A 27,393-nucleotide genomic window follows, 5' to 3' on the forward strand; every position below is an offset into this window, starting at 1 on the left:
GTTATAGGGAGGAAATTATTAAATTGGAGATGCTTTAGAAAAGGTTTACCAGGATGTTGCTGGGAATGGAGGGCTTGAGATATAAAAATAGGCTGGGAATTTTCTCCCTGGAGCATAGGAGGTTGATGTTTGTAAAATCGTAAGGGTCATAGATAAAGTGAATAGAAAGAGTCATTTCTCTAGGGTGGGGGGTGGTTCAAAACTAACGGGCATAGTTTTAAGGTGAGAGGAGAAAGTGAGAAAGTTTTAAATGGACATGAGGGGCAATATTTTTACACAGAGAGTGGTTTGTGTGTGGAATGAACTGCCAAAGGAAGTGGTGGATGCAGGTGTGGTTACAACATTAAAAAGACATTTAGATACATGAATAGGAAAGGTCTGCAGGGATATGGGCCAAGCACAGTCAAGTGGGACTAGTTTGGCTTGGGAACATGGTCAACATGGACTAGTTACACCGAAGGGACTGTTTCCACGCTGTATGAGTCTATGACTCCATGAGTGAGGATATAAAAGAAAATTCCATGTGTCAAACAGGTGGCTCACCACCACCTTCTCAAGGTCAATTGAGGATCGGCAATGAATGCTGTTCTTGGTAACTCTTGCATCCCTTGAACAAATCTGAACAATAAATAAAACACCAGAAGACACTATGAAGCTACAAATTAACAGTTTTTACCTTTTTTTATTATTGATCCTCAGTTAGTCATGATCAATCCTCATGTAATTTTGTTTAGCAAGCAATAATATTATTGTATCTAAGCAACCACCTTATTGCTTATCCTGTATTGCTTTTTCTTTGAAATAATAAACTTTATTTCACTGCTGTTAAACACCTTTTACTAACATGGATACAGCAGCGTGACTGGATTGTATTTCAATTCTATTTACTCATCTCTAATCCATATCCCTTGATACATCTAACAAAAAGAAATCACCTCAATTGTGAAAATTTACCTTAACCCAACGTAGACAGTCCTTGAAATAGAAATCTAAACTTTCACTTGCTTGAAGTGTCATTAGTTTCTATGATGCTTCATTGAATATACCTTTATAATTTTGTTTTATTATCATAATTTTCACTATTTTAAAATGGCTTTTCCCAACTAAATCCACTTTTCCATGTCAACTATCTAGTTTAGAAACAATGAATTATACAAGACAAACTATGGATATTTGTTTTAAGAGTGTACTTATACAATAAATGTTTTACATTATCTCAAATTGTTAGCACAACATGTGCAATAATATTTGGGAATTAATATTTCTTAGAAACCTTAGACAATATGGAACTCTCTTGCTGGAAACACTCATCAAGCATTTTAAATTCAGTGATTTCTGGGCAAGTTAAGAATCAGTCATTTTAAAGGTCCATCACAAACTGCCTCCAACCCAAAAGTTACAATTTGTCTCCAATTCCCATGAAAATCTTACAGCAACTTTTAAAATTCAATACAAATCCACAAAGATTTATGTAGCGATTTATCAAGAATACATTAAGACTCTGCAGGTGTTGAGTGATATTCATATAAAGCATGTCAATTATTTTGTCCTCCCATCTGAAGTAATATTGTCTTCACATGATTTGAGTTTACTTTAACAAGGCAAAATGTAAACAAAAAATGCATCAACCACATCATTAATAAATGACTATCTTTGTAATCACAAAATAGCCTTGAGCAAAAGATGCAAGCATTTCAAATTTGTCTGTTCATACTTTTATTACCTGGAAAGAGTCCTATCAGACTGAAGGATTGAAGTTGTGGCATGAGGTCACAGATAAAGTTCACTATGGCAATGAAATGTGGTCACATGATTGAGAATTGTCTCATTTGTGAATGTTCAATCACATTCCATCTATAACAACAGTTGATTGCTCTCAGATGTTACATTATTATCATCATTTTTTCAGTCTTGCAGGGCTGTAAATCAAACCTCCAGAATAAAATTAAAGACATAAGACAGTAGACTTTTCCATTACAGACACTCCTGAAGCAGAATGGTTTACATCGTGGTGTCTGCCTGGTGTGCTGTCATGGTCATTTCCATTCTTTCACGTTCATTCCTGCTGAACTCCTTCACTGCAAATCTCCAACATCAGTGTACAAGTCGTAGGCATGAATTCAGAATTTTAAAATATGTTGCAACTGCTTAGAAGAAACCAGAAGCATCTTGGGCAACTGTGGTACCCTGTTGACAAAGTTGTGGAGTCCCCATGCACCTAGGTGTACAATCCAGCATCGACATGAGCTGAGGTCTGATCTATTCAACATTTACGCCTTCCCTGAGTAAAACACTTGAGACAATCTTGCACACATCAGACATTGCAATATACAATTGGTAATCTCATCATGTGAACACTGTAAAAGGATTCTGTGCCAATGATCCTTCCTAAGCAACCGATTTATGTAAAGCATGTCTGTTTTCTTTCCTGTGTGCTACAGCAGTCAGCCAGTCACTATGGGATAAATCTTACAATTTTTTGCTTAATTCTGAGATGTGTGGAGTTTTTTGCAACAACCTATAATGTTGATTCAGCTGCAATAGCCCTTTGTGGTAAAGAATTCCACAGATTTACTACCCTCTAGGACAAAACAATATCCACTTTGTTCTAATTGGGTGATCCATTGTACTGACATTTTGTCCTCTGGTCTTAGAATCTCCCACAAGCAAAAACATCTCTGCATCTACCTTAGCAATCCCCTGAACAATGTTTATAGTCTCCTCTCATTCTCTATAGCTTCCTCATCATATCCCTTACACCCTACTTGTAAAGCATACAGTGAAAATTGAGCCCCAACTCTATGTTTGCAAAGTATGTTGGCATTTAACAGGAAAAATCAAGAATGAACAGTGACTAATTCAATTTTCAGGCCTCTGACAGGAATTGAGAACATTGCACAGGATTTATTTACAGTGGGAACATGGAGTGTTGGGTGTTGATGTCTTGCAGGTTGAAGAGCCACTATACTTTTTTATTTCATTTTCCCACCTCCCATAAACTCTCACTCACTCATATATCCACCAACACACCACATCCTGAAGACATAGCTGAAGAGTGCTTTGAATGGGTTCCAAGGTTCCTTAAGATTTCTGTGGAGGCCCTTGGGCGAACAGTGGTGAGGAGGAGAATCAACCTCCTTCAGAAGCTGCTCCTGGTCAGCAGTAACTTCCTTACTGCTCCCATTGATCTTCTAGCCCCAAACGCAGCCCAGTGAGACTGCCTCAGTGTGCTTTCAGATCAAATCCTCTCTTTGTTTCCAGAATGAGAAAACATACTTGAAAATCAATTCCAATTAATAGCTCATTTACAGTCCTAGAGTTATAGAGATGTACAGCATGGAAACATATCCTGTGGTCCAACTTGTCCATGCCGACCAGTTATCATAACTTAATCTAGTTCCATTTGCCAGGATTTGACGCATATCCATCTATTCCTCCCTATTTATGTAACCATCCAGATGTCTTTCAAATGTTGTAATTGTACCAGCCTCCACCAGCTCATTCCATACATGCACCAGCCTCTGCATGAAAAAGTTGCCCTTCAGTCCCTTTTATATCTTTTCCCTCTTCACCTTAAACCTATGCCCTGTTGAGACGCTATTCTAAACTCCCTTTAGCTAGGTCCAGCTGCCAATAGCATAGAGTCCCTACAGTGTAGAAGCAGGCCATTTGGTCCATCATGTCCACACTGCACCTCCAAACAGCATCCCCCCCAGACCCACCCCCATACCTATCCCTGTAACCCTACATTTCCCATGGCTAATCCACCTAGCCTACACATCCCTGGACACTGTGGACAATTTAGCATGGCCAATCCACCTAACCTGCACATTGTTGGACTATGGGAAGAATCCGGAGCACCCGGAGGAAACCCACACAGGGAGAATGTGCAAACTCTGCACAGGCAGTGGCCTGAGGGTGGAATTGAAACCAGGTCTCTGTGGCAGTGTGAGGTAGCAGAGCTAACCACTGAGCCACCATGCCGCCTGAACTGCACCCGCATTGCGGATGTCCAGCATTTGCTGGCATCATCTGCCTTCTATTGGCACTAACAGGCAACAAGCCTGTTACAAAACTGAACAGAGGGAAATTCTATCCCCTTGTTCTTGAATGACATTAAACAGATTGTTTACTTGGTACTGCTTCATATTAGGCAAAGCAAAACATTTATGTCAAAGGCTCAAAAGCTTCTGCCTGTAGCCAAATTGAATTGTTGTAAAGTAATTTATTATTTCCCATTTTGGACTTGCCATTCACTGTATTAATCTCAGATCACTATTCCAATCATAGTTGTGTTACACTGGTGGACTTTATTTTCATAGCTGCTTTCAGCCACAGAGAAATTTGCAAATATCGTGCAGTTACTTTTTCAATACAGTGCACTAAGAAAGCAAATAAAAATTGTGATCATGAGCGAGTTGAGGAAAATTAGAATAAATGTTGTCAAGTCAGATTAAACAAAGCGTGAACTCAATTGATAACATTGATACCATGTGACCTAAACAGATATTGAGGGAAATAAAGAATCTGAGAGAGAATTTGGCAGTCAATTTAACTTCAGTGCATGCTGCTGCTCAGGACAAATGATTCATGAACAACAATTTGCATTTCTACAACATGCCTCCTCTGCAGAGACAATAAGGTGCAGAGCTGGATGAACACAGCAGGCCAAGCAGCATCATAGGAGCAGGGCCGGCTGTGTTCATCCAGCTCTGCACCTTGTTGTCTCAGATTTTCCAGCATCTGCAGTTCCTACTCCTCTGCAGAGAGATCTTTTGCAGTGTGGAAGTTAGCAAAGTGTGGATATTGAGCAGAAGGGGGAAAAAAGGGAAGAATGAAAATGGGAGAACGTGAACAAAAAAATGGGTTGCAAATATTTTGGGGAGGGATTGCAAACTTGTCCATTTCAGACAACCAAAACTAGAAATTGCTTTCTAAAATAATCATTCATGGGATGTGGGCATTGTGTACTAGACTAGCATTTATGCCTATCCTAGTTGCCCAGAGGGCAGTTAAAGGTGTTATGGACCAGAACAGACCCCCTCAATATATATTAAGAAGGTAGACTAGACCCTAACTTTTTCTAGTCTCAAAGGTAAATGTGAGGTGTATGTTCCAGATACAATTTGATTGATCAAACTACTTGACAATAAGCAAACACAATTTATTCAAACACTACAGTTAAAATACAACAAAAGAAACAGAAACTTGGAGTAACTTAACTCTATTGGAAAACTTAACAGAATGATGAATTATTTTACTAATAAATAATAAATCTTCCAATATAGTAACATGCCATAAATACACTTCTTGGCCAAAAGGCAAATTCAGAAATCAGATTTTCTTGCATTCAACGCCCACAGTAGGAAGAGAATCCCCAGCTTCTAGCTGTAACTGAGAGAGTGGAAAAATTAGCTTCTACTTCTTCAAAACTCCAGCAGCTTCTGCTTAAAGTTAAAGCTAAGAAACTAAAAAAAACCCAGAAATCTTGGTCTGTGAGAACTGGCCACGCCTATTCAGGCTGCTTCTATTGTTCCAACTTTTGAAAGAAAACCTAAGGCCTCACAAGCTGTTTATGTTACCAAAGATTGTTTGTCACCTCTCAAACTCTCTCTTAAAAGAAACCAGGACAAAATGCATCTCTTAAAGCCGCAGCATCATCTCAAAGGTCAACTACGCTGGTGTGGTTGTGGAGTCACACATAGGCCAGACGAGATAAGGATGACAGCATTAGTGAACCAAATCAGCTTTTCCTGACAGTTGATAATGGTTTAATGGTGATCATTAGACTCTTGATTCCAGATTTTTTTTTTGAATTCAATGCTCAATATTCACCGCAGCAGGATTAAAACTCAGATCCTCGGAACATTACCTGATCTCTGGATTAACCATCTAATGATAATATCGATTGGCCATTGCTTCCCCACTAGGAGGGTTGTATACTCTCATAGAACAGTACAGCACAGTACAGGCCCTTCAGCCCACGATGTTGTGCCAAACTTTTACCCTAACCCTGAGGTCTATCTAACCTCCACCCCTACCTTATACTATGCCTGTCTAATAGCCGCTTAAATGCCCCTAATGAGGCGGACTCCACTACCCTCTCCGGCAATGCATTCCACGCCCCGACCAACCTCTGAGTAAAGAACCTACCTCTGACGTCTCCCCTATATCTACCTCCACTCACTTTAAAACTATGCCCCCTCATAATAGCTACCTCCACCCGAGGAAAAAGTCTCTGGCTGTCCACTCTATCTATACCTCTGATCATTTTGTAAACCTCTATCAAGTCACCTCTCATCCTTCGTTGTTCTAAAGAGAAAAGCACTAGCTCTCTCAACCTTTCCTCGTAAGACCTTCCCTCCATTCCAGACAACATCCTGGTAAATCTCCTCTGCACCTTTTCCAACGCTTCGACATCTTTCCTGTAATGAGGCGACCAGAACTGGACACAATACTCCAGATGTGGCCGAACCAGGCTTTTGTATAGCTGGAGCATAACTTCAGGGTTCTTGAACTCAATCCCTCTATTAATGAAAGCTAACACAACATACGCCTTCTTAGCAACTCTATCCACCTGGGTGGCAGCTTTCAGGGAACTGTGGACATGAACCCCAAGATCTCTCTGCTCCTCCACACTGCCAAGAATCTTTCCGTTAACGTTGTATTCAGATTTAAAATTTGTCCTTCCAAAATGAATCACTTCACATTTTTCAGGGTTAAACTCCATCTGCCACTTCTCAGCCCAGCTCTGCATCCTATCAATGTCCCTTTGTAACCAAGAACAGCCCTCTGCACTATCCACAACTCGACCCACCTTCGTATCGTCCGCAAACTTAATAATCCACCCTTCCACTCCTTCATCCGAATCATTTACAAAAGTCACAAATAGAAGAGGACCCAGAACAGATCCTTGTGGTACACCAGTCATAACTGAGAACCATGTTGAATATTTTCTGTCCACTACCACCATTTGTCTTCTAAGGGTCAACCAATTCTGAATCTAATCTGCCACATTTCCCCCTAGCCCATGCCTCCTTACCTTCTGCATGAGCCTACCATGGGGAACCTTATCAAACGCCTTACTTAAATCCATTTATACCAAATCCACTGCTCTACCTTCATCCATGTGTTTGGTCACCTCTTCAAAGAATTCAATAAGGTTTGCGAGGCATGATCTACCCCTCACAAATCCATGCTGACTATCACGAATCAAACTGTCCCTTTCCAAGTGATCGTAAATCCTATCTCTCAGAGCCCTTTCCAATAATTTGCCTACCACTGACGTAAGACTAACTGGCCTGTAATTTCCGGGGTTATCCTATTCCCTTTTTTGAACAAGGGAATGACGTTTGCCTCTCTCCAATCTTCCAGCACTATACCCGTGGACAGTGAGGACGAAAAGATCATCGCCAAAGGCCCTGTAATCTCTTCTCTCGCTTCTCATAAAATCCTTGGATAAATCCCATCAGGCCCGGGGGACTTACCTACCTTCAAGTTCCTCAAAATTCCTAGTACATCTTTCTTACTAACATCGACTTCCTCTCGCCTACCAGCCTGTTTCACACTGTCCTCCTCTACAACTAGGTCCCTCTCAGTTGTGAATACCGAAGAAAAGTATTCATTAAGGGCCTCTCCTATCTCTTTAGGGTCCGTGCACAAATTCCCTTTACAATCCTTGATCGGCCCTAACCTTTCTCTGATCATTCTCTTATTCCTCACGTATGTGTAAAAAGCCTTGGAGTTTTCCTTGATCCTATCTGCCAAAGGTTTCTCATGCCCCCTTATAGCTCTCCTAAGCTGTTTCTTCAGCTCCTTCCTGGCTAACTTGTATCCCTCTAGAGCCTTTTCTGTTCCTTGTTTCCTAGACCTTTCTAAGCATCCTTCTTCCTCTTAGCCAGTCGTTCGACCTCTCTTGAGAACCAAGGCTCCCTCACTCAACCGCATCTTCCCTGCCTGCTAGGGACAAACATATCGAGCACACACAGTATGCATTCCTTAAACAATCTCCACATTTCAATAGTGCTCTTCCCTGACAGCATCTGTTCCCATTTTATGTTACCCAGTTCTTGCCTAACAGAATTGTAATTACCCTTCCCCCAATTATAAACCTTACCCTGCTGTATGTACCTATCCTTTTCCATGACTATTGTAAAAGTAACAGAGTTATGATCGCTACCACCAAAATGCTCTCCTACCAACAGGTCTAACACTTAGCCTGGTTCATTGCCAAGCACCAAATCCAAAGTGGCCTCTCCTCGTGTTGGCCTATCTACGTACTGGACAAATCCTTTCCATCTAAACTATTATAACTAAAAAGTTTCCAAACAATATTTGGAAAGTTGCAGTCACCCATGACTATAACCTTGTGACTTCTGCACCTCTCCAGTATCTGCCTCCCAATCTGCTCCTCCACTTCTCTGCAACTATTAGGGGGTCTGTAAGAAAACCCCAACAAAGTGACTGCTCCTTTCTTGTTCCTGACCTCAACTCAAACTGACTCTGCCCGAATATATTAGTTCCTTCCTGGCTTGCGTTCTCTCCACACACCCGCTGCTGAAAACATCCTAACTCCAGTGTGCTCTGGCATGAGAGGTTGCAAACTAGCACAGGTCCTGGCATATTCACTTCCCAGCTATTTCTTGCTTCACAAAGTGTTAACAGTTAAAAGGGATCAAGGCTATAAGTGGAGATTCCCAGACCAGGGGATTCTGCCTCCACTAATTAGTACTCAGAATGTGTTGAGGCATACCAATCCATCCAATCACAGGTATGAGGTATCATTTTGGTGGGGTAGACCTAGGTCTTATTCTGGATCCTTCAAGATTTATGCATTATTTTCATTTTTTTCAGCCCGTCTTCTCTCAGGAGACTGATGAACACAACGTAGGTATGGATTGCAAGCCCATATGCTGTTGTTTCAAAATGGCTGGCTCAATTGCAGAGGTGTACAGTTTAAACCTCTTCTCTCAGTACCCTGCAATGAATTTGATGGACTTGGGCTGGTAATTGAAGATGATGTGTTTTACACCATCTCAGAGATGTTACGAACCATGGAAAAACCCTGTTTGGAGTCAGAAACATTTTGACAGTTAATTTTTAAGTTGTTGCAAACTTCACATATCATAATGAAATTCTACATGTTATTTATAAATTTTAATACAATAATTTATGATACAATTTATTTTTAAATAGTAAGTGACCAACAAATTAACAAGAATTGTGAAAGCTGAAAAGTCTTTGGATCTATTAGAGTACATTTCCCATTGTATAAAGTGTTCTTCTACAGACCTGAAATTCAGATTTGAGTGTGTCAGTTGCTCTTGTACTTTGAACTTTTCATTTAACTTCAATTCAATTGTCTGTTGTATTGCTCGAAAAAAGTGAAGAAATTGAAGAGATGGCTGAACTCATTGAATGGAGCTTGGCCATCTGTTTCACTGCTTCAAAGCTTTGACAAGTGGCTGATGGTCTGTCTATTTTCAAAGGTTTTAATTTTATTCTGTTCAGGAAGCTTTGTTTTCAAAGTTATGAAATGGAATCTAATTATGAATACTTGGCTGAACTTCAAAACCATAATGAATTTAACTCTGCAGAGGTTATTGCCACAGCTATCGAAAGTTCTTTCATGGGATATGCGTACCATTAGCAAGGCTAGCATTTATTGGCTGTTCCTTAATGTCCTCGTGAAGGTGCTTGTGAGCATCCTTCCCGAATTTCTGAAAAGCATGTGGTGTAAATACATATATAGTGCTGTTAGGAAGGGAGATCCAAGATTCTGAAGTAAAAACAGTGAAATGATGTCAAAATACTTCCAAATTAGGATGGTATATGGCTTGGAGGGACACTTGCAGGTGGTTGTGTTCCCATTCACTTGCATCCTTGTCCTTCTAGGTGGTATGAATGACAGGTTTGAAAGATACTGTCAAAGGAGCCTGGGTGAGTTGGTGCAGTGAACCTTGTAGGTGGTACACTCTGCTGATGCTTTGCATTGGTTGTAGAGTAAGTATTGAATTTGATGAATGTGATGATAGTAAAGTGGGCTGCTTTTTCCTGGATTACGTTGAACTTCTTGTTTTTGCAGCAGCACACATCCAGGGAAGTGAAGTGTATTCTATTACGTTCCTGACATGAGCTTTGTAGACGATATGTAGATGACAGAATTTGTGAGTCAGGAGACGAGTTACTCATTGCAGGGTCCTTAACCTCTGACCTGTTCTTTTGGCCACAGAACTAATATGGCGGTCTGGTTCAATTTCTGGTCAATGGCACCCCCAGTTTATTGTTGGTGTGGATTCAACGGTGCTGTTATTTAATATCAAGATATTTTCAACCTGAACATTTTACAGGTCTTGTTGAATGCAAAGATGGACTGATTCCATATATGAGGAGTTTCAAATGGTGTTGAACAGTGTGAAAGCATCAGTAAACATCTTCACTCTGATCTCATGATAGAGGGAAAGTTCTTGATGAAGGAGTTGAAGTTGCCTGGACTCAGGGCACTTCTCTGAGGAATTGCTGTAGTGATGTCTCGGAATGGAGCTGATTGACTTCCAGCAACGACATACATCTTTCTTTGTGCTAGCTATGATTCCAAACAATGGATAGTTATCCTCCTGATTCCCACTGACTACAATTTTCTTGGACTCCTTGATGCTACACTTGGTCCTTCACATTAATGCTCCCTTCACATTAAGGGTAGTCACTGTTACTCCCCTGTTGAGTTCAGCTCTTCTTTTATATTTTGACCTAATCTGTAATAAGACCATGAGCTGAATGGCTGTGGTAGAATGCAAACTGATCATCAGTGAGCAGGTTATTGCAGCGTATGATTGTTTTAACTGATTTATGACCTATTAATAGGATAATGGCTCTTTTGATGAGGTGTTTGAATGACTATTTATCTTGAGGTTTGAAACCATTTTTCAAGGCATTTTACAATGCTGTTTATTTTGACTACCTTTAGACTATCTCAAAGACTCTCCAGTATTATGAAAGGGTTATGAATTCTGTACATAGTGTATACTAGGTGAGTGGGTGTGAGGCTAGAGAGGGACAAAGGTTGGGGGGCCTCTCGGTCATCTACTGAACTGGTTTGAGGTTGCAGTGAATGGCCAAGGACCTTTTAACCTGTCAATCTTGGCATCTGCCTCCCTTATTTCCACCTCAGGCCTGCTTCTGGAAGTGACAACTATAGCTTCAGCCTGATTGCACCATGATGCCTAAAGGCAGTGAAGTGTGCACTATTGAGCAGGAGGTGGGGTTGCAATGTTGGGAAATGGCTCAACTCTTGATTGTCACCTCCAATATGAAAATATGGCCTTGTGCACCCAATGTTTGGCAACAATAGCAAGCATACTATTAAGTATATAAATGGATTTATCTGCTCCAGTCTGTTCCCTTGAACAATCGCTGATGAGATGAAGCTTTCTGATTGTTCAGGCCTATGTAGATGCTATGATCTTAAACAACTGAGGTTGCAACTTTCTGACTCAAGGGCCATGAAAGGTATTATTTCCATTCAAAGAATTCACTGGGCTTCTTAAGAGGCAACAGCAAAAATTGTGGCATGTTAGATTTAATTATGCGCATTTCCAAATGAGAATGAATTTTAAAGATGTTGTAAAATGGTTGGTTGGTATAATTCTGATACACAATAATCAGAATTTTACCAGTTTGGTGTAATTCAAATTCATCCATCTTAAATAAATTAATGTTTCTATGTGATAATATTGTAAATTGAAGAATGTCATAACTGTGTTAAATAACGATTCAATGTTCTGTGCAATTATAATTTATAGTTGATTTAACTCACATTTAAAAATATTAGTTCATTGCAAAATCTGTTTCAAAAACTACTCTTGAACTGCCATTGCAGTTGACTTCGAGGGTAGGTAACTTTTGATTGTGTAATTTGATACTCTATGTAATAGGTTACAAGAAATTCTTCTGACGAATGCACGATGATACTGTATATCAAGTTTTAATCGCATTCTAAGAGGCTTATTTGTCAAGTAAAATGCCAGTGCTTGGATGATGTTGAAGCAAAATCTCCACATCACTGAACAAACCTGTTAATATGTTCCACTTTAATGATTTTTATCATAGCTGAAATTCATAATTGCTTGGTGAGCATTTGCCTCAGAGAGTGTTCCATCCACCAACCTCCTCATGGCTCCAGAGTGTGGGTCCTTCAATTCTTCTGAAGGAATGACTGTCCCCAAGCTCTGTCTCAATGTTTTAATTAACAGGAACGAGAATTTCCTAATGCATGTGAAGAATGTCTCAACTTATTATATGTTCCCCAGGGAAATTTTCAACATTCTTTTTGATGGAATGAGGCTTTTAATATCTAATATTTCTGCAGCTAATATCCAGTGCTGTTGAAGCACACCCTGATTCTAGGAGGTGGGCTCCTCCTACATCTTTAGACTACTGTGGAATGACATTGAGTATGGTTTTTTTGTTGGTATTTCTCACCTCAGCAGAATGCTCTGATGTGTCTGTTTATCTTAGCAACACAACAAACAAATGTTGAATGCAGTATGTAGTTTAGTTCTGATCTAAACTGGGCTGTGGGGAAATTGGAGAGCAGAGGAAGAACTGGACACTTTTTAGCAGTGACTTCCGTAGAGACAAGAAATGCTTACAAAGTGTGGCGACCAACACATTCAAGAGATATCCCTAACAAGAAAAAAGCTAATTACAAGCATACAAAAATCTAAATTAGGAATAAAAGTAGGCCATATGACCCCTCGCACCTGCTCTGCCATTTGATAAGATCATGGATGATCTGATTGTGTCTTCAACTCCATATTGATGCCTATCCCCAAAATCTTTGACCCCTCTGTCAGTCAAGAATCTAACTATCTAACAATCATGATGATGGAACCCTGATGGCACCCTGGGTATACCTACACCAAATGGGCTGCGGAGATCTGAGACGGAAACAGCAAAACCACTTTCTCAAGTGTAACTAGGGATGGATAGTAGACATTAGCCCGGTCTGCAATGCCCACATCCTGTGAATGAATTAAAAAGAATGTTTTGACTGCTACAGTAAAATGATGACTGCAGCTGTCAATTCTGGGATTATTTGACAGAACCCCATGAGGACTTATGGATGTTTTACCAGGAAACCACAAACGAGCGGATGAGAGTCTGACTTCCCACCTCATCCTCTCATCACTGCAGATGTCTTGGTATTTTTGCCCCTGCAGGGATATACAAAAAAAGGAGTTAAAAATGACTGCAGTGCTTGATTGGTGTATGTTAGCAGCCTGATGTGTTAGTGTGTGAACTAATGTGCTATGAAGGTCATCGTCTGGGGACAGCCAATAAACACCCCTGCACTGCAAGTAAAGCAAAGAAGAAGGTATTTTCTCATTCAAATCCCCTCAAAACCACTTGCCCCTTCCCTTAAAACGGTGCCCCTTAGTTATTGACAACTCTTCAAAGGGGAAAGGTTTCTCCCCAGTTACACTGAGATCTGACTTGTCAGGAAATAACATCTGCTAGGATCATAATATTATCTGTGAATAAGGTCACTGAAATTGCATGTTCAGCATAAATCTATCACATTATTTATTTTCAATGCATGAATGCAATTCCGCACATCCGGATTCCAAATTAGCCAAATGTGGCTACTGGTTACAGCATTAGGCTGGAATGAGTATACTGATGAAGTGAGGAATTGGATTTTAATTCTCACATCTGATTTTTCTACCAGACAGAAGTCTGTTCTAGGATTCCTGTACACTGGAGGTCTGTTGGAATCCTTGTGGAGCTGAATATGATAAAGTAGCCAATAGGAGGGACTTCCTTTCCCAATCAGGATGACGGTGCTTCAAAACACACTGAGGACTGGTCTCCTGCAATTACATATAGGAGCTGATCCAGGTTGCAAGAACCTGTATAAGAAGCCAATGGTGGGGGAAAAGCTATTGAAGGTTTGTTAGTGCAAATGGGTGTCACAGAAATAAAGGAGGGGCAACATCATGGTATCATTTGAGTGTGGATGTGAGAATTTTTAGTTGGAGTCATTGGAAGAACAGTGAGAATAAATGATTCAGGTGAGTTCATATACAGGCAGCAGAGTTTTGGATACATTGATGTTTGCTGATAGCACCCTGACCTGAAGGGCATCGCAATAGATGATGATCTGGAGGCTTCAAAGGAATATCTAAAGGTTTCAATAGCAGGTGCTCTGAGATTGATAACAAGGAGAGATACAGTTGAGGTTTGTCTTTGCAGTGGAAGTGGTACAGAATCTGATGCTCTGCTAAGGCAAATAATACTGAGGATTCAAACTAGAGCTATCCAGAGAAACCTGAGACAGTAGCCAGGATGAGTGATCAAATTGATAAGAAGTGTAAGGAATTTCTAGTGAGGGCCAAAAGCAATAGCTTTATTCCTCTCTGTGGTTTAACAATGGGAACGTTGGTGCATTTAGAACCTGATGTCAACCAAGCAGCTTCACAACCCAGAGGGTATATTGTAAACATACACATGAAATCTGATTCCATAACTTCAGATTATGTCTATAAGGGATAACAAGGTCCTTTGGGGATATCAAAGGGCATGCTGGGGAATGGGTGGAGGTAGGCCAGTGAATAGTGTAAAAATTTCAGATTTCAGGCTCTTTTTGAATATCTCAGAATGCACCAAGATGAGGATACTCCCACAAAGCTGGACAATGAAGACTGGTTGTAATTTTACTGACAAATTTTTCAATGTCACACTTGGAAGTGTATTGCAGGTTTCCTTTCCAAACTTAGAGCAGGAATGCAGAAGATCCATATTTAGTGATCTTTGTTGCAGGAATAGTTTCCTCTATTGAAGAGAAATGTCTGTACAAGAATTGCCAACTCAGTAGGCTTGTTACTTTGTCCACTTTCATTGCGTGTAAACCTGGGTTTACCACAATATTAGGGATATCCTGTAATTGCATGTTCAGTAATATAATACCACATTTGTATTACTTGATGTACCCATCACATCACAATTCAACCCATTAAAATGTTTCTCATTGTACCATAATTTCTGATCCAGTGGACCTGTATAATTTGTGATTCAGCCTCAATTCAATTGTGTAAATATTCGTTCAAAACAACCTGACTGGCCAGGTATCTTTATCAGCACCTCGCAAAATATTGCATCTAATTCAAAGCAAATCCTTTCCACTGGTCCAAAACTTACAGCAACGTGTTTTCAATTTATATGAACTTGATTTCTGATTTGATCCTTCCCTGTTGCACCTCAGTCTACTCTTATTCCCAAGTCTGCCAAGTTGTGGGATGAGTCTATTGATTCTGCTTTTCGATTTTCTGTGTGCAGCATTTAAAACCACATCATGAATCAGCTACATGAATACATTGTGACTGGTATTGAATTCACTAACATGAAGTTGGAAGGTAGAAATCTGAGTAGGTTGAAGCTTTTTTTGTTGTTGGCTGAGTCTGAATTTTTTTGGAGATTTTGTTGCGAGGCCTAATGAGTTCTCTCACCTTATCTGACCAAAATTATGCATCCCTATGGCATTTGCCTTATCTTACCACAACAACTTACCATTCAGCAGATATCCAGGAACTTGCTGGAATTCCTTGCATCCACACCATCTTTAAAATCCCATTGTGCACCAGGGCAAGCACCATTAGGCCAGAGCTGCCCTACATGGTTTCTGACATACACCCTGGACATGGCATACAGGAGGAAATTGCTGCCCCGCTGTATGGGAAGGCTCCTGGAGGTCCTGTGGGGGTGGGGGTGGTGTGGTGCTGTTGAGGCTTCTTTGTCCTCTTGGTCAGCAGTGGAGACCACGACACCAGACCGTGCTAGCCTGCTCCAAGGTTACCGTTCAGGTTAAAGCAGTCTCAGCAGTCCAGAGGATTGCCCAGCACTGAGGGAAGAAGTTCAATGTCCACTTCTCCACTCTGCCAGTATGAATGCCACCATCTTCTCTCCGAAACCTTACACTCACCTTATCGCTGCCACCGTGCCTACCTCCCACCAAGGCTCATGCCATACCACTCTACCACGGATACCTGCGACACCTTCCCAACTCATTCTCAACCACCCACCCTGTGGATCACTAACCCCGTATACCCTCTGTGCTGCCTATTCACTCCACCTATACTAACATTAATAGTTGAGCACCGAATTTAATCTCCTGCAAAACTTGCCTCTTGCATTCCAGGAGGAAAACAGCTACAACAGGGCAGAAAGAGTCAAGATTGGGGGGCATAGATAAAGTGAATAACAAAGGTCTCTTCCCTAAGGTCGAGGAGTTCAAAAGTAGAGGCACAATTTTAAGGTGAGAGGAGAAAAATTTAAAAGGGACCTGAGGGGCAACTTTTTCACACAGAGGGTGGTTTATATATGGAATGAGCTACCAGAGGAAGTGGTAGATACAGGTACAGTTACAACATTTAAATGATGTTTGGATAGGTAGATGAATAGGAAAAGTTTGCAGGGACAAAAACAGAAGCTGCTGGGAAAGCTCAGCAGGTTTGGTAGTATGTGTGAAGAGAAATCAGAGTTAACGTTTCGGGTCCGGTGACCCTTCCTTAGAACTGAGTCCATTTCTCCACTCTGCCAGCATAAATGCCACCATGAGTTCCAGGGAAGGGTCATCAGACCTGACTCGTTAACTCTGATTTCTCTTCACAGATGCTGCCAGACCTGCTGAGCTTTTCTAGCTACTTCTGTTTTTGTTTCTGATTTACAGCATCCACAGATCTTTCGATTTTTACTAACGTTTAGAGGCATGTGCGCAAAAATGCAGGCAAATAGCTCCAGTTTAGTTTGGGAAATTTGGTCGGCATAGATGAGTTGGACCAAAGGATCAGTTTCCGTGTTGTGTGACTCTATGACATTATGACGATGTATCAAATGTCAATGGCTGCTGATGTAAAACGTGTGCAGCTGATGCCTATGAAGTTTGTACCAGGGGATACTGGGGCCCAGTTCCCAACAGGTGCTCTTCTTTCAGGTGCTCGCTTGGTTTCTGTGACAGGTTTTCTTGATGTCGAGCTTGTTTGGTGAGTTTGGTCGTTTTATTGAGGCGAGTAGTGTTGTTAACAAGCTGTTTAACAAGATATATTAAAAACCGAAAAGAAATGTGGATGCTGTAAATCAGAAACAAAAACAGAAGTTGCTGGAAAAGCTCAGCAGGTCTGGCAGCATCTGTGAAGAAAAAATCAGAGTTAACGTTTTGGGTCCAGTGATCCTTCCTCCGAACACAGCAGAACACAGGGTTCTGAGGAAGGGTCACCGGACCCGAAACGTTAACTCTGATTTTTCCTTCACAGATGCTGCCAGACCTGCTGAGCTTTTCCAGCAACTTCTCTTTTTAAAACAAGATGTAATCACTGTAGTACAATTGGCATCTTGCCATTGCCCAGCCAGAAGCTCTCCATTCCATTTATGAAAAGGAAAAAAGATGGCATGAGTTGCTTCCAACATCAAGATAGGCATTGCTTACCTTGTCACCCAATTCTACCACACGTCTCACATGGCCTATGTCATTAAGACTTCAATAAGATTTTGCCTGTTTTTCTTCACAAATACTGCCTGACCTGCCGAGTATGTCAAGCATTTTTTCGTTTGTTTTTATTTCAATGTTTTTTTAGTTTTTTTTAAAGCTTGTTCAATACCTTATAGTGATTTATGCACTTAGCATTAGTTTCTACTTTTTGTCAATTAGGATATACTTTGGTGCAGAGTGACAAACCTCACAATTTCCCTAATTGAGCTCCATCAGCTACAATTTTGCCCACTCATTTGATGTCAGAATGCAATTTGAATGCAACACTCTAGTTTCACAATCAACTCACTACCCATATCAGTATGTTGCTATAAATCCCACGCATTTCCATTTTGCTAAGGATTGTTTCAAAGTCAGTGCACACTGACAGATTGTGCTTCAACATTTTCCTCAGGACCCTAATTATATTTACAAAGGTCAAAGATCTACTGCTGGTTTCAGGCAGGTGCCCAGGGATAGGCCACTATCAAAATGGATGTTTGCATTAACCAAATTCCAGTGTCCTCAATTTAAGGTTCCCCTTTAATGTTGTTTTCTGTGAGCTAGAAACAACTCCTGTTGGACCTATTAAAATTTGAAGATAAATTCATGATATTTTGAATGAACATAATTGAAAAAATATGGAACCTAATACTGGAACATTGCATAGACTAGCTTTTCTTTTCCTAATGATCATTTGACCACCACCTTGTTTGGGAAAGGGAGCCTCATTTGGAGATGAAGCAGAGGGAGAATCCAAGGGCTTTCCCATCAGAGACTGTATTACAGCAGCGATGGGATGTCAGCAGGGTCCCTCCCAATCCAGCTCCTGACAGATTAAATACCCACTTGCAGCCATGAGACAAGCCAGAAAGTTCCAGCCATCAGGTCAGCAGTATAGTGACAGATCCTGCTTCATCACCATCCTTGTAAAAGTTGTCCCTGATGATGCCGAAAATACCTGAATCAGGCACACTGGAGAAAATGTAAAACGTTTCCCTTCCAGATCCTATTTCAAAGTTGATGGAACCCTTGAAGAGAATGCCACTGTTACTGAGCAGTGCCAATGGTGGCTATGGTCTACCAGCATGACATCAGCATACTCCAAATGACAGAGCTGGAAACATCTAGAATTCAAACTGAAAACCTGTAGGGCATGTCCATTGAATAGTGGATAGTCCTGACATAAATTGTTATAATTTATGAACAAAGCAAGCCACATCAGGATTTATAATTGGGTGGAGTTAACTTCTAAGGCCAAAATGTTGCTGTTCACATTTGATTAAATTAATACTTGCCCAAGCTCTTCTTAACGGCATAAATTATTTAATAATCCAGCTGTCAAATTTGACAGAAATTCTGAAGAGTTGACAAACTGAAATTGTGAGACTGCACTTTTTTGAATTTTGATTCTAAAATAAGTATTTTTTTCACTGTTTATGTTCATTGCTTAGTAATAATCAACCATTGATTTCAGCCATGCGACAATTGCCCTTTCTTAATGGGTGTACTTGAACAAACACATTGAAGTAGAGATTTTATGCAGACTATTTCATCAAATGGTGACATCTCAATAGCAGAATGTGCTATTAATGTTTTCTAAAGGAAAACAAGTCACAAGACTAAAATAAATTTCAGCTATGTAACTTGATTCTTAAACCAGAAGTACTCTATCTATTCTGTCACATTGCCTTGGCTCCATTTCAAATCACTCAGAATTTCAAACTGCATAATAGGCTTTTAAATATATTCTACCATGTGCTTGTAAAGACAAATAAAGTTATTGTTCCCTGCAGCTAAGAATAAAGTTGAAATATTAGTATTTCAAATGATCATTAGGAAAAGAAAAGCTAGTCTATGCAATGTTCCAGTATTAGGTTCCATATTTTTTCAATTATGTTCATTCAAAATATCATGAATTTATCTTCAAATTATAATAGGTCCAACAGGAGTTGTTTCTAGCTCACAGAAAACAACATTAACAGGGGAACCCTAAATTGAGGACACTGGAATTTGGTTAATGCAAACATCCATTTTGATAGTGGCCGATCCCTGGGCACCTGCCTGAAACCAGCAGTAGATCTTTGACCTTTGTAAATATAATTAGGGTCCTGAGGAAAATGTTGAAGCACAATCTGTCAGTGTGCACTGACTTTGAAACAATCCTTAGCAAAATGGAAATGCGTGGGATTTATAGCAACATACTGATATGGGTAGTGAGTTGATTGTGAAACTAGAGTGTTGCATTCAAATTGCATTCTGACATCAAATGAGTGGGCAAAATTGTAGCTGATGGAGCTCAATCAGGGAAATTGTGAGGTTTGTCACTTTGCACCAAAGTATATCCTAACTGACAAAAAGTAGAAACTAATGCTAAGTGCATAAATCACTATAAGGTAGTGAACAAGTTTTAAAAAAGCTTGCAAGTATTCCGATCATTAGGATTTGCTTGCAATTAATTCATCTAAATCAATTTGTGTGGATTTTATTTTTGTTGTAAATTGCAAGTTTTGTGTTACCTTTATATTTCTGCTTCAAGCCTTCAACAAGGCTCAATGGTGGAACTGAATAGCTGTCAATGATTAGGTTGAAGAAGGGAAGAAGCGGGATAGGAGAAGCAGCTGCAGAGCAGGGAACCCCTGTGAGAGATTACTGAGACTCTGAGGAGACCGCAAATCAGGTGGACCTCAGCTCTAGTTTTCTGAGGAGTGTTTCTCCAGAGGAGCTGATGCAGAGCTCAGCTGCCTCTAACAGTAACATGGACAACCTGTGGCTCAAAAGTTAGGATGGGACAAATGGTAAAGGCATTTAAATGGACAAGGGTACAAAGACAGCTGGCTAAAGTGAACTGGAAAAGTAGGTTAAATTATAGATTTGTAAAAATTAGTTGCAAATATTTAAGATGTTATGACTGTGACAGGAGGTATGTTCTAATCAGCCCTACTATGCACCAGATGCATCCTGAATTTAAACGTGTCGATTAAATCACCAAAATGGTCAATTGTTCTTAGTTTGCATGACTATCCAGAATAAAAGAAACTTCCAGTAGTCTTCTTTAATTAATTCAAAATAATGCATTTATTACAATCAACATATTCTTAAAACAAGTAGAAAACATTCATTAGCATCTAAACTATGATCCATAATTAATTGTATCCCTTTAATCCCAAGCACAGATCCACTCATACAAAAAATCTGACAGACAATATTTCCGCAGAGACGATGGTTTAAAAGAGAAAAAAACTTTCCTGTCAGTCAAAGTCTAAAAACTGGGTTTGTTGTTGACAAAATTGAATCACTGACAATCACAGACAGATGGATGAATTTTAGATCTGATTACTATCAACTTCGATCCAAATGTTTGGAAAATGGTCACATTCCAGCTTTTCATAATTTACAAGGTAGTCAGAAATATTGTTATTTGGAAACTTCATCCAGTTCTATGGAACTTCGATTGAGAAGCAGGTGAAAGGCTGAAAGCTTCCTGTGTGAGATAACACAGTGTGGAGCTGGAGGAGCACAGCAGGCCAGGCAGCATCAGAGGAGCAGGAAAGTTGACATATCAGGTTGGGACCCTTCTTCAGAGAAACAAAAAATTCTCTGAAGAAGGGTCCCAACCCAAAACCAGCTTTCCTGCTTCTTTGATGCTGCCTGGCCTGCTGTGCTCCTGCAGGACCACACTGCGTTGTCTCTGCCTCCAGCATCAGCAGTTCTTACTATCTTGAAGCTTCCTGTGTGTTTTCCTTGCTGACTATGTTGGTCTGTTAAACAGAAAACTAAGTGCAGAAAGAGTTGCTAGGCAACTAATAGCATATAAACACTGCAGACTTTTCAATGTCAGGTTTTCCAGTATTTACAATGAACAAAGAACAATATACAGCACAGGAGCAAGCCCTTTGGCCTTCTAAGCCTCCGCTGCCATATTTTGCCCTTCCATACTAAAACTGTCTTCACCTACAGGATCCGTATCTATCCCCTATTCCCTTCCTATTCATTTATTTATCCAGGTGCTTCTTGAATGCTGCTAATATGTCTGCTTCCACAATCTCCTCTGGCAGCGCAATCCAGGCACTCACCACTATTTGTGAGAAAAACATGCCTCGCACATCTCTTTTAAACATCCCCCTCGCACTTTGAATCTGTTTTCCCTTAGTAATTCATTCAACCACCCTGGGAAAAATCCTCATACTTTCCACTCAATCCATGCCATTCATAATCTTATAAACTTTTATCAGGTCGCCCCTCAACCTCCTGTGTTCCAGTGAAAACAAACCCAATATATCCAAGAACAATCCCTCTTCCGTACCTACACTGTCCCTAAACCCCACCTCTTCCTCCGTTACATTGATGACTGTATAGGCGCCGCCTTGTGCTCCCACGAGGAGCTCGAACAGTTCATCCACTTCACCAACACCTTCCACCCCAACCTTAAGTTCACCTGGACCATCTCCAATACCTCTCTCTCCTTCCTGGACCTCTCTGTCTCCATCTCGGGCAACCACCTAGAAACCGATATCCATTTCAAGCCCACCGACTCCCACAGCTACCTAGAATACACCTCCTCCCACCCACCTTCCTGCAAAAATGCCATCCCCTGTTCCCAATTCCTTCGCCTCTGCCGCATCTGCTCCCAGGATGAGGCATTCCACTCCCGTACATCTCAGTTGTCCTCGTTTTTCAAGGACCGCAACTTCCCCCTCTCAGTGGTCGAGAACGCCCTCAACCGTGTCTCCTACATTTCCCGCAACTCATCCCTCACACCCTGTCCCCGCAATAACAACCAAAAAAGAATCCCCCTCATCCTCACGTACCACCCCACCAACCTCCAGATCCAACGCATCATCCTTCGACACTTCCGCCATCTGCAATCCGACCTCACCACCAAAGACATCTTTCCCTCCCCACCCTTATCTGCTTTCCGGAGGGACCATTCTCTCCGTGACTCCCTTGTCCGCTCCACACTCCCCTCCAGCCCTACCACACCCGGCACTTTTCCCTGCAACTGCAGGAAGTGTTACACCTGCCCCCATACCTCCTCCCTCACCCCCATCCCAGGCCCCAAGAAGACTTTCCACATCAAGCAGATGTTCACCTGCACATCTGCCAGTGTGGTATACTGCATCTGCTGTACCCGTTGTGGCCTCCTCTACATTGGGGAAACCAAGCGGAGGCTCGGGGACTGCTTTGCAGAACACCTACGCTCGGTTCGCAATAAACAACTGCACCTCCCAGTCGCGAACCATTTCAACTCCCCCTCCCATTCCTCAGACGACATGTCCATCCTGGGCCTCCTGCAGTGCCACAACGATGCCACCCGAAGGTTGCAGGAACAGCAACTCATATTCTGCTTGGGAACTCTGCAGCCCAATGGTATCAATGTGGATTTCACGAGCTTCAAAATCTCCCCTCTCCCTACCGCATCCCAAAACCAGTCCAGCTTGTCCCCGCCTCCCTAACCTGTTCTTCCTCCCTCCTATCCCCTCCTCCCACCTCAAGCCGCCCCCCCCATCTCCTACCTACTAACTTCAGCCCACCCCCTTGGCCTGTCCGTCCTCCCTGGACTGACCTATCCCCTCCCTAACTCCCCAGCTACACTCACCTTTACTGGCTCCATCCCCGCCTCTTCAACCTGTCTGTTTCCTCTCCACCTATCCTCTCCTCTACCCATCTTCTATCCGCCTCCCCCTCTCTCCCTATTTATTTCAGAACCCCCTTCCCCTCCCCCATTTCTGATGAAGGGTCTAGGCCCAAAACGTCAGCCCTTCTGCTCCTATGATGCTGCTTGGCCTGCTGTGTTCATCCAGCTCTACACCTTGTTGTCTCCAATATATCCAACCTTTCTTCGTAGCTAAAATCCCCCATGCCAGGCAACATCCTGATAAAACTTTTCTGTATCTTCTCCAAAACATCTACACCTTTCTGGTAGTGTGGTGACCAGAACTGTACGCAATATTCCAAGTGTGGCCTGACTAAAGTTCTATGAAGCTGCAGCATAACTTGTCTATCCTTATAGCTAATGCCCCTTCCAATGAAGACAAGCATGCCATAAACCTTTTTTACTACTCTACCTGCCTGTGCTGCCACCTTCAATGATCTGTGGACCTGTACACCCAGATCTCTCTGCTTATCAGTACATCTAAGGGTTCTGCCATTCACTGTATAATTTCCACCAGTACTTGACCTTTCAAAATGTATCCCCTCACATTTGTCTGGATTAAGCTCCATCTGCCATTTTTCTGCCCATGCCTCGAACTGACCTATATCCTGCTCTATCCTCTGACAATCCTCCTCGCTATTCACAATTCCACCCATCTTTGTAACGCTCACAAACGTGCTAATTAGACCAGCTACATTTTCCTCCAAATCATTTATGTTGATCATGAACTGCAGAAGTCCCAGCACTGATCCCTGTGGAACATCACTAGTCACAGCCCTCCATTCTAAAAAGCTTATCCTTCCACCGCAACCCTCTATCTCCTATGACTAAGCCAGTTCTGTATCCATCTTGCCAGCTCACCCCAATATCATGTGACTTCACCTTTTGTACTAGTCTGCCATGCGGGACCTTGTCAAAGGCTTTACTAAAGTCCATGTAGACAACATCAACCACTTTTCCCTCATCAATCACCTTTTTCACCTCCTGAAGAAACTTGATCAAGTTAGTGATGCACAATCTCCCCCATACCAAATGATGCTATCCATCGCTAATAAGTCCATTTGCTTCTAAATGCATATAGATCTTGGCCCTGACAATCTTTCCAATAATTTTCAATAATTCCAATACTGTAGTTTCCAGGATTATCCCTGCTACCCTTCTTAAACAATGGGACAACATTGGCTATTCTCCAGCCTTCTGGGACTTCACCTGTGGCCAAAGGGTATACAAAGATGTTGGTCAATGCTTCAACAATTTATTCTTTTGCCTCCTTCAATATTCTGGGATCAAACCCATCAGGACCTGGGGATGTATCTACCTTAATACTTCTAAAGGATGTACAACACCTCTTCCTTTTTAATAGCAACTTGGCTTATAAACTCAACACTACCTTCCCTGAGATCATCCTCCACCAATTCATTCTCTTTGGTGAATACCAACAAAAAGTATTCATTTAGGAACTCACTTACTTCTTCTGGCTCCACACATAGATTCCCTCCTTTGTTCTTGAGTGGGCCAACCCTTTCCCTGGCTACTCTATTCCTTTCTATATGTGTATAAAAAGCCTTGGGGTTCTCCCTAATCCTGTTTGCTAATGACTTTTCATGACCCCTTTTTAGCCATTCTAATTCCTTGTTTAAGATCTTTCCTACTTTCCTTATATACTTTAAGGGCTTCATCAGTTCCCATCCTCCTAGACTTGATGTATCCTTCCTTTATCTTTCTGACCAAGGTCATAACATCCCTGATCATCCAAGGTTCACATAACTTGCCATGCCTATCCTTCATTGTCGCAGGAAAGTACCTCTCCTGAACTCTTACCAACTGCCATTTGAAATACTCCCCCTTGTCCAGTGTGGATTTACCCTCAAACAGCCGCCTCCCATCAAAATACTCCAGTTCCTGCCTAATATTGTTGTTGTTCCCCTTCCCCCAATTGAACACCCCACCCTAAGGCCTGCTGTTACCCCTATCCATAAGTATTTTAAAACTCATGGTATTATGGTCATTACTCCCGAAATGCTCCTCCACCGAAACCTCGCTCACCTGGCCAGGCTTATTTCCCAAAACCAAATCCGGTATAACCCCTTCTCTAGTTGGAATGTTTACATATTTAAGGACCTTAAAACTTATCTTTTATCACTTTGAGAGCTTTGCTTGCCTTTTCCATAAGATCATAAGAAATAGGAACAAAAGATCTGCCACTCAAGCCTGCTCCAATATTCAATAGAACCATGGCTTATCTAATATTGCTCAAGTCTGCACTCCTGCATTTTCCCCTATCCTTGAATTCCTCTATTGACCAAGAACTTATCTATTTCGTAAGACAATCCCTCCCTACTCGGGGTTATCTGAGTGAACCCTCTCTGAACTATCTTCAATGAAATGATATTGTTCCTTAAATAAGGGGACTAACATTGCTCACAGTACTCCAGATGTGGTCTCAGCAGCCCTTGAGCAGTTGCAGCAAGACTTCTCGACTCATAATTCGGCTCCCTTGAAACAAGGGCCAACACTCCCTTAGCCTTCCTGATTACCTGCTGCATCTGTGTGCTAACTTCATGTTTCATGCACAAGTACCCCCAAGTCCCTTCGTGTTGCAGTTTTCTCCAAAGTATTTTCTGTAATAACAGCTGGGGCTTGCAGTGTACATTAAACTGCTGACTTAATCCCTTGATAAAACCTTTCTCAATTGAGGAAATGTCCAAATTGTTTTACATCTAGCATTAAATTGTCCATAAATATAAATTTGTATTCCCAGGGATATTTCATAACTCTTAACAAAGATACATTCCATGAGGAAGAAAGGCTGTTGGAGAAGGATGCCACATTCATGGCTAACTAAGGAAATTGAAGATGATATCAGATTGAAAGAAAAGTCATATAAATATTATTGGAAGGTCAGATTAGGCAGAAGTTTGAAAAGAACAGTAAAGAATGACTAAAACAATATATTAAGGAGGGAGAAGTTGGAGTTTGAAAGCAGGCTAAGAATGTAAAAACAATAAAATTTCTTACAAGTATTTTGAAAATAAAACTAAAGTCAACATGGGTGTTCTAGAGATAGATTCTGGGAAATTGATAATGGGAAATAAGGAAAATTAAGGAAGCCTTACACAGATCTTCCATATCTGTCTTCATTAGAAGATACAAATATCAGCTCAAAAACAATTGTAAATGGATACAAGAAATTAAATCACCAGGAAAAGGTTGTTGATAAAACTGTTAGAACTAAAATCCAATGAGCCCCTGGGATTCTGATTGACTTTATCTCAATACTTCCAATATTTTCTAGGGTTTGAAAAGGTCAAATCTGATTAGAAAATAGTGAATGTAACTCTCTATTTGAGAAAGAAGGGAGCCAGAAGGCATCAAACTACTGGCCACTTTGCCTAACATGCATCATTGGGAAGATGCTAAAATCTCTTGTTTATGAGGCCATAGCAACCCACTTAGGAAATTATAATGCAAACAGACAAATTGAAAATGGTGTTATGAAAATGTAATCATAGTTAACTGATTTGTAATTGATCAATTTATAAAAGTTCTTTGAGGAATAATATGGGTAAAGGGGAACCTATAGATGTGGTATTCTTGGATTTCCAAAATATGTTTGATTAAAGTGTCACATCAAGGACTACTACTCAAGATAGGAGCTCACAGTGTCTGCGGTGATATATTATCATGGATAGAGGAATAGTTAGCCAACAGGAAGCTGAGAATGATGTTGGCAAGCTGTATAATGCTACTCAATCTGTGTCAATGACTTTGATGTAGGAACTGAATGTAATGGTTAAATTCGCTGATGATACAAAGAAAGCTAAGAAAATAAGGGCATAAACAGTCTACAGGGAAATTTAGTCAATACAGTGTGGAGCTGGAGGAACACAGCAGGTAAAGTCAGTGTTTACCTGCTGTGCTGAAGGCCCTGGTGAAGGGTGCAAACCCAAAACATCAACTTTCCTGCTCCTCTGATGCTGCCTGATCTACTGTGGTTCTTCCAGTTCCACACTGTATTGATTCTAACTCCAGCATCTGCAGTTCTTGCTATCTACAAGGAAATTTAGATAGTTAAGTGTGTGGGCAAAAGTTTGACAGAAGGACAATGTTGGAAAACGTGAATTTGTGCAAAAAGGCAGGAAAATAGAAAAGAGATAGTAGGAACTGCAGATGCTGGAGAATCCGAGACAACAAGGTGCAGAGCTGGATGAAC

This window comes from Rhincodon typus, chromosome 5, assembly GCF_021869965.1.
Source record: "Rhincodon typus isolate 14 chromosome 5, sRhiTyp1.1, whole genome shotgun sequence".
NCBI classification, from domain to species: Eukaryota; Metazoa; Chordata; class Chondrichthyes; order Orectolobiformes; family Rhincodontidae; genus Rhincodon; species Rhincodon typus.